The sequence below is a fragment of the Saccostrea cucullata genome, unplaced genomic scaffold (genome assembly GCF_032062105.1).
Source record: "Saccostrea cucullata isolate Sc308-1 unplaced genomic scaffold, CSIRO_AGI_Scuc_v1 ctg457, whole genome shotgun sequence".
NCBI lineage: Eukaryota > Metazoa > Mollusca > Bivalvia > Ostreida > Ostreidae > Saccostrea > Saccostrea cuccullata.
Window position 1 is genome coordinate 282,857 of NW_026933724.1, and position 9,333 is coordinate 292,189.

The 9,333-nt window shown below is 31.6% G+C and overlaps 1 protein-coding gene across 1 annotated transcript in view; it reads right to left on the reverse strand.

The window, feature by feature from the left end:
* The window catches only part of LOC134239164 (uncharacterized), a 164,465-nt gene that overhangs the window by 13,820 nt on the left and 141,312 nt on the right, over positions 1 to 9,333 (reverse strand). The window lies entirely within an intron of this gene.

Below are 9,333 nucleotides of genomic sequence, written 5' to 3' on the forward strand. Positions count from 1 at the left end.
ATGTGTTTAGGGTTGAATTATCTAGAATTGTTGAAGTTTCCAAGAACAACTTATCTCTTTACATCCGGTGTTATAGCTATTTGCGCCAATTTTCAAACCACCAAGCAGGTCAGAAACAAAGGAACTGGTGAAGGGACATTCAAATTGTTATAGTATCATTCTATATGATCCCTGACTGGAAAAAGCAGTAATTAACATTATTAAAAGATGGATCTGGATACAGAAGAGGTATTTAATGCATGTCATGAAGTAATTAACCTTCTGTGAATGTGGATGCATATGCTTTTTACTAGCTTTGGATTTTTATTCATTTTCAGATTGACCTATAATTCCTATCCTAGTTTAGATCAGTTATGCATTGGATTATGGGAAGTATACTTGAAAATAAGACAATAAAGATGTCTTTCAAAGTTGCAATGAGGTCAGAAACAAGGAAAAATTGCAGCTTTTTCCATGCCAGAGGAAGCAGGGAAATATTTAAATGTCGATCATCAGCTTGAAGAACATTTTTGGTGAAAAATACTATGAAGATGTACACAACATGAAGGAGAATATGTGATAAGTACATGGGCATTGACTTGGAATTGCATCTCCTAAACAAAAGGAAACATGTTGGATGTTGCACTTGCATTGGCTAAACTTGTGAATCCTGGAATTTAAATACCCTGAAAGAAGACTTGTTGAATATTTGAAAATGTGATTGTTTTAGGTGTTTTCAATTAAGACTTGTGGATTTGTAAAGGAAAATTCAAATCTACAGTGTTTTGGTGATGGATTTGTTCCCAGTGATTTGTTAGTAGTTTGTTAGAGTGGTTTGATAGTAGTTTGTTAGTTTGATAGTAGTTTGTTAGAATGTAGTTTGTTTGATAGTAGTTTGTTAGAATGGTTTGATAGTAGTTTGTTAGAGTGGTTTGATAGTAGTTTGTTAGAGTGGTTTGATAGTAGTTTGTTAAGAGTGGTTTGATTGTAGTTTGTTAGAGTATAGTTTGTTAGCTCATTTGCATGTGATTTGCTATACTATTAAACTACTTTCAAACCATAGTAGTTTGTTAGTAATTTGTTATAGTAGTTTGTTTGCCCTTTTTTTCTGTATGGGTATTAATCAATATAAAGATTTAGGAAATATAATGCTTTGTGGAGATTTTAATGCTAGAACAGGAAATGCAACTGATTATATACTAGATGATAACAACCAATATTTACCCTTATTTGAAACATATAAAATTGATAATGATATTTTCAAAAGAGTTAATAGAGACACTTGTGTGGATAAGAGAGGAAAAGAACTAATAGATTTTTGTATTGGAAACCAACTTCGTATTATGAACGGAAGATGTTTTGGTGACATTTTTGGAAATTTCACTTGTCATAATTATCATGGAAGTAGTGTTGTTGATTATCTTTTAACTGATGAAGATATTGTACAACGTATTTTGTTTTTTGAAGTATCAGATTTTATTTCCACATTATCTGACTGCCACTGTATGTTATCATGGAATATTTTTTCTCAACATGATTCTTCTAATAGAGAAAATAGTATAGATAATAATAATTACAAGACCCATTCATCCTTTAAGTGGGGGGAAGACTCTGCTATTAAATTTATAGAGGCATTACAATCCCCCAAAATAAAATGCAATCTTGATAACACCATGAGCATCAATGACATAGAATCTATAGAATCGACAATAAGTAGATTAAAAGATTCCCTGGAAGCTGCAGCCATTATGTCATTAAAACCAAACTTACCTAAAAATAAAACTTGTAAAGGTAATAAAAGCTCTGCTAAACATAAAAAGAAATGGTTTGATAACGAGTTGATAAATATGCGCTCAAAACTAGTTAAGAAGGGAACTTTATTTGGCCACTACCCCAGAGATATCAATATTAAGAATCAATATTACAAAGCATATAGAATATATAACAAACTACGAAAACAAAAATTTAGAACATACCATTCTAATATTATCAACAACTTAAATGCTTTAAATTCAACTGATCCAAAAAAATACTGGAAACTTATAGGCGAATTAAGAACTGGAAATACAAAGACAATTGATACATCAATCTCTAATAATGAGTGGTTAAACCACTTCAAAAAATTGAATAAAACTCATGAGGATTTCCTCGATCGAGATCAGTTTCTTAAAGACCAACTAAAACAAGCTGAGAAAACAACAACACCCATATTTAATGAACTTGACTACAAAATATCTTTCAATGAAATAAGTAAAGCAATAGGTAAACTAAAAAATGGTAAGGCAGCTGGTACTGATAGAATATGTAATGAAATGCTTAAACATGGTCAAACGGTCTTGGTACCAATATTACTGAAAATCTTTAATGGTTGCTTAACTCATGGATATTATCCTTCTTCTTGGTGTGAAGGATACATTACTCCAGTATACAAATCTAACAATACTAATGATCCCAACAATTATAGAGGAATCACAATAACCAGCTCAATTGGCAAACTGTTTAACTATATTCTTAACTCAAGATTAGATAAATATTTAAAATGCAATGATAAAATCAATCCTTGTCAAATAGGATTTACAAAACAAGCTAGAACTTCAGATCATGTTTTTGTCTTGAAAACACTTGTTGAAAAATACTGCAAATCAAAAAAAGGGAAGCTATATGCTTGCTTTGTTGACTTTCATAAGGCCTTCGATAGTATAAACCATGCTGGTCTGAAGCTTAAACTACTAAAAGCTGGTATTAGCACTAAATTTTACTCAATTGTTAAGGATATGTATTCTAAAAGCTATTCTTCTATTAAACTGGGTAACAAATTAATTGGTCACTTCCGTACTTACAATGGGGTTAGACAAGGTGATAACATGAGCCCAAACCTATTCAAGATTTATCTCGATGATCTATCAAATTATCTGTCAAATTCTAAAAGTTTTGTAAAATTAAACAATGATTCATCTATGTCCATTCATTGCCTAATGTATGCTGATGACATGGTACTTCTCTCCCCAACTGCTGAAGGTCTACAAGAAAAACTCGATATACTAAGTACATACTGTAAGGACTGGTGTCTCAAAGTTAATACAAAGAAAACAAAAATTATAGTCTTCAATTCATCTGGTAAACACGTTAAAATTCCCTTTCATCTGGATAACAACAATATTGAATGTGTTAAACAATACAAGTATCTGGGTCTGACTGTTAATGCATCTGGAACACTAAGTAATGCTAAAAATGATTGTTGTAACAAAGCCAAAAAAGCCTATTTCAAACTTCAAAAAGACTTTCTCACATTTAATCCATCAATTAGAACTGCTTTAAATGTATTTGACCACACTATTAAACCCATTATCCTGTATGGTTCGGAGTTATGGGTTTTTTTTGACCCAACAACGTCTAAATTTAAGAGAAATCCAAATATAACACTAGACAAAATATACCAAAGCTTAGAAGGCGAAATTCTAAATCTTAAATTTTACAAACATTTACTAATGGTTCATGGTAAAAGCAGCAATTTTGCTGTAAGATCTGAGCTAGGACGTTTGAATTTACATTTTGATGTCATTAAAAATATGTTGCTATACTGGCATAGATTAGAGAATCTAGATGGTGAATTTCCCTTGCTTAGTGAGGCTTTTAACTGCTCTAAAACACTACACCAAAATGGTTTTACTTCATGGTATTCTTGTGTTAACTTCTTACTTAACCATATTGATATTAAAATTAGTGATTTCCTAGGTATGTCAACCCCACAATTTAAAACCAATTTGAAAAGAATATTACTGAATTTCTATAAATTAAAATGGGAAAAAGACAGGAATTTACATAAAGATGGCAAATTGTCTACCTTTACCAGCATAAAGACTAAATTTTGTTTTGAACCTTATCTAGATATTCTTACAAACAATCAACATAGATCAGTTTTAACAAAGTTAAGAATATCGGCTCACAGGCTTAAAATTGAAATTGGACGTTACCAAAAAATACCTAGAGAGGAACGAATTTGTTCACTTTGTCATCACAACGAGATTCAGGATGAAATTCATTTTCTCCTTGTATGTCCTCATCTTAATGTACAAAGACTTGAACTCATAAATATTTGTAAAATTAAATGTAAAAATTTTCAATCTCTATCTTATGATAATCAATTTTATTGGCTCATGACTAATGAAGACCCAGACATCCTTAGATCACTTGCTGCATTCCTTAGTAATTTACCTTAATTGAAGATATTGTGATAAGCATAAAAAATTATATACCTCTTTCCCAGTTTCTTGCCCTTAACTATATATATATATATATATATATATATATATATATATATATATATATATATATATATATATATATATATATATATATATGTATAAATTATATATATTTGTATGTAACTTACAATACAATACATGTACTATGTATATTCAGTATATCTCTTATATACTTTTTTTGTTTTTTTTAACAATTGCTCTTTATTTGTAATATCATCATCATGTTTGTTCTATCATTTGGATCCTCCTCCTTCTATTTGTAAATCTTTTTGCTCCTCCGGGGGCCCAAATTGGATTAATAAAATCTTGTATCTTGTATCTTGTAAGTCCTTAAAAAAATAACCAACTGCTATAATAACACATTGAGACAGAATAAATGTATTTCAAGCTCGTAATGGAAGTGTGTCCCATTTTAAAAGCTTGGAGATTTTTAGATATAACTGAAACAATGAAACAGAAAAGGTGCCAGGGCTGTGTCATATATATAGAGACTTTTAACTTAAAATTTGTTCTAATATTGACAGATCTGTAGAGCTTTACCTATCAAGTGCCTAGATAGACCCACAAATCAGATCAACACTGACACATTGTTACAGACTGATGAAATCTACAAAAGAGATGTTCTGTGTTTGTGTTATGGCTACTTGGAGATGTAAATAAAGACTGAAAAAGGATATTAATCCACATTTATCTGTGCTCTGTGCTAATTTGTATATCAACCCAAAACAATTCTCACATTGGCTTTGCAGCATTCTGAGTTAGCCTCAAAATACACACAACAACAACTGAACAAAACTAAAAAATTAATGTGGTTTGATTGCCTTTAGAAAAATTCTGACTTGCAAAGCATAATCAACACTTTCAAAATTGAACAGTTTCATGAAAAAGAATGTGCATAAAATTTTATTAAATTTTAAGTGACTGCACAAACAAAAAAATTAATAAACTATAAAATCATTTGAACTTAATAAAATTTTATTGACTAATCTCATCTCAAAGTGTTTCTTTCTTTGCTTTTAAAGAAGTCAAATATAGCATTTAAAATCCCACTCACAATAACTGATTAAAAAACAAAACAAGAAACAGCATCACAGAGCTAGTGTGTATTGTAACAAAGCATTGAACCTCTGTAAAGACAAACAAAGCTGATATCCAGGGTAGATATAGGGATATATTGTTATTTACCACCTACTCTACAACAGGTTCTGAACAGTCTATAAAACTCAAGTATCGACACCAGGCTTACAAGATACCATCTCATCAGTAGGTCAGTGACTGGATTCTATGTATGATGGATTTATAAAGTTGGGACAATTTTTACAGACCCATTAACATTCTGTGTTATTTCATCAACTTTAGTAAAAGAGACAACGTATCATAACAACCTTGTATTACACTAATGGACTAGAAGTGGTGAGTTTACTGACAGGCTTTATATAATATCACAAAGTTATTCTAGATACCAAAGTTATTATGGAGCAAGATTTTCAGATGGTAAAATGAAAACACCCTTCTCATTTTCATTTGCTTAAAGCCTAGATGCACTAAAACTTTTTCCTTTTAGAATCTCTGTGAAGCAAAGAAAAATTGTTAAATGTTATAATTAACTGTGAATGTTTAAAAAGTTAATACCCCTCTATAGCCAAGATGCCACACTTACTGATGAAATTTGGCAATTCTTAGCCAATTAGCATCCTATATACTGATATACAACTATGAGTGTCATTCAAAAGGTCATTGTGAATTACTGGCTGATACACCCCTGAGGACAAAAGATGCATCAACTGAAAAAGCCTCATAAATTCCTAAATACTTAGCTAAAGCCTTGAGAATCTAAAAGTAGGTCATTGTGACCTACCTTTTGGCTTTTAACACACTCCAAGGACCCAATCCACATCAACTGAAAAAAATTGATGACTCCAAGCCTTTTATTATCTGAAATATTTAAGATATAGCCACAAATTTCCAAAAGTAGGTCAGGATGACCTACTTTTCATTGATATACTTTGAGGCTATAAGATGCATCTACTGACAAGGTTTGATGACTATTCTAGGCTTCACAGTATCCTAGTATGCATCTAAAACTATTTCCATATGAAAACCTGCAAAATTTTAAAAGTTGGTCACTTAGATGCATCAACTGATGAAGTTTAATGCTTCCAAGGGGAAAGATATGCACCTTAAATAATTTGAAAATAATTGATACAATATTAAATTGCAAACAAAATGTCATTTTATGTCAATTTTGAATTAATTGGCTCTGAGACCATGTCCAAGGGTGATGCCCTTATAAACAATTACTTTATTTACAGGATGTCCTAAACCTTCTGTGTATGTTTGGTGATTATCTGTACAGAGGTTTGTGGGAATATTTTTATTAGATTTTTATTTTTACCCCTAGTTATCTCTCCTCATTTAAGGGTCACATCCCTATTTTTAGTATATATGAAAGCCCCCTGAGTTAAGGCTATTCTTTGACAAATTTTCTTTATATTCGCTATGGGATTCTTGAGATATTGCCCACATTCTTATAAGTTGATAAAAACCACAAACAAATCACCATAGAATAAGATCTGTTAGCCTTTGGCTCAGAGGAGCTTAATATAAAGATTTTCTGATATTTTCATTAAGTTCTATTCAGTATTATGAGGACCCAAATGTGCTATGGACTTATGAATAACCCCCATTACGATATATCCCCCTTTCTCTGTTCTTCACCAGAGCCCCCTCCTCTTGTAATATATATTGTGGCTCACTGCTACTCCCAGAGATATTGATATGAACAATGCAGAATCTACGCTACCCCAGGATGCTTCCACATAAGTTTCAGCTTTTCTGGCCAAGTGGTTCTTGAGAAAAAGATTTTTAAAGTTTTTTTTATTTCAATGTATTTCAAATGTAAAACTCTGATTCCCTATTGTGGCCTAACCTTTTCTTGGGGAGGGGTGGACGACTGGAACAATTTAAATCTAAATTTTCTGCCCCAGTTCTTGAGAAGATGTTTAACGCCTGCAACTAATTTTTGTCTTTTCTTGATCTTCTCCCCTTGTAAGAGGACCGGCCCTCCATTTTTATAATTCAAACTCATTCATCCAAGGATGCTCTGTACCAAGTTTAGTTAAAATTGGTCCAGTGGTTCTTGAGAAGTTGAAAATGTGAAAAGTTTACAGATGGATGGATAGATGGACAGACAACATTGGTGATCACTTGAGCTAAACATGGAGTGAAAAAAAACATTAAGACCCACTCACATGAAAATAAATTGTTTAAAGATTCAATTCACTTAATTTGCCCTCTGTGTATATATACATGTATTAAATTCTATGCTATTTCATAGAATAATTTCAATGTGAGATGTTTGTATTTTGTGGAGCTTCAACACAAAGCATAGTTACATAAATGTTAAATAATTGAATGTTGTTTTACATCCCCTTATGAGAATTTTTCACCAAAAATTGAGACATCCCCAAATACCAGTAGAGGGGTTTCAAATCTAGACCTTGACTTGGCACTCAAGACCATTGAACAGTGAGGGATCTTTAGTGTGACAATGTCCACCATAAGGCCATCCTTAAAAAATTGTTTGTTTGGAATTGCCGCCTGAAGGGTTTCAGACACAGGAGGGAGGGAGGGAAATTATTTTATTTTTTTAAACTGAAGAAAAACTTAAAATTTTTGATAAAAATCTTAGTAAAAAGTAAATACATTTTCTGACTTTTAAATAAAATCTTCCATCAACAAAAAATCCTAAATTTACATAGATCTGACACTATCTTTCGGTGTTTTGTATGGTGCATATGATACATGAATAATGGGCAAAAAAATTGATTAAATAAAAAAAAATTCTTCGTACTCTTGGTCAATAAAATTTTTTCAGGAGGGGGCATTTCAATGAGGCGGGAGGCAATTCCAAACAAACTATAATTTTATTTTGGCCTAACAAGGGTCCCCTTTTTACAAGTCTTATCTGAAAGACCTGCAACTTTCACTACTTCAATATGCTGAGCACTTGATTAAGGAAAAGCTGCTGTTCTTTTATTGATTTGAGTCAGTTGCAGCAGATTTGAACCCATGACCTTCCATTCAGGGAGAGAACACTTCACCTACTGATGGTTAATGTTAAATGAAACATTGAATTTTTTGTCATAAATTGAGATTAAACTTTTTTTCTTATTTGTGGCACAATAGGCATTTTGCATGCTTGTTTGCCAATCTACTTTTATAAATTAACTTAAATATTTGAAAAGCTATAGTGAATGGTATTGACAAGTTATGCAGGATGTTCAAACCCCCAGTCTGAATCAGTCAATTTGAAACACTTTCAATCACTAAATAACATTTTTTATAACAGTTAAAATGCAGAGAAAACAAGAAATAATAGTTTCTTTTCAGAAACATTTCTGTCGAATCTGGGCTCTTATTAAGTGTCTTAAGTTGTTGGAAATCAGTGAATGAATAAGACCAGTTAAGGAAACATTTGATAAGTTGAAAGAAATCCTTTCAATTCATAACAAAATATCCTTAAGATATAACTCAATAAACTCAATAATGGGCCTAATTATACAAATTACTTTTTATTAACATTTAATACCTAACAAACTAGAACAATGTGAATTCTGTGTCCTAAATGAACCCCCTGTTCATTGTAGGAGAGCAACTGGGCAGAATAAAATCAATTGAACTGAACAAAAAATATTCTAAATGATAATTGATTGAGATTGCATTTGGACAACAAAAACGACCTGTTGAATTCAATACACTAAGACTCTTTGTCAACAGAATTAAAGCTCTTGTACTGGAGATACATGTAGCTGATGAAATGTTATAAACCGCCGCAATGGACTTTAAATCTTCACCTGACAGAAATCGTTCCCTCAAATAAAACAAGTGCCGATTTTTCATGGGGATTTTGGAGCCTTCTTTAGTCTGCGGAATCTATCTTAGACCCCGGGATTTAGAGACTTTCCTGACTTTATAGCAGATAAGATAACTTGACTTTGTCTAATAATCATCCTTATGTTTTATAATCAAGTTTATTTTAGTAAAGTAATTTTTAAACTAATTAAAGGATCGTTAAATTCTTCACATT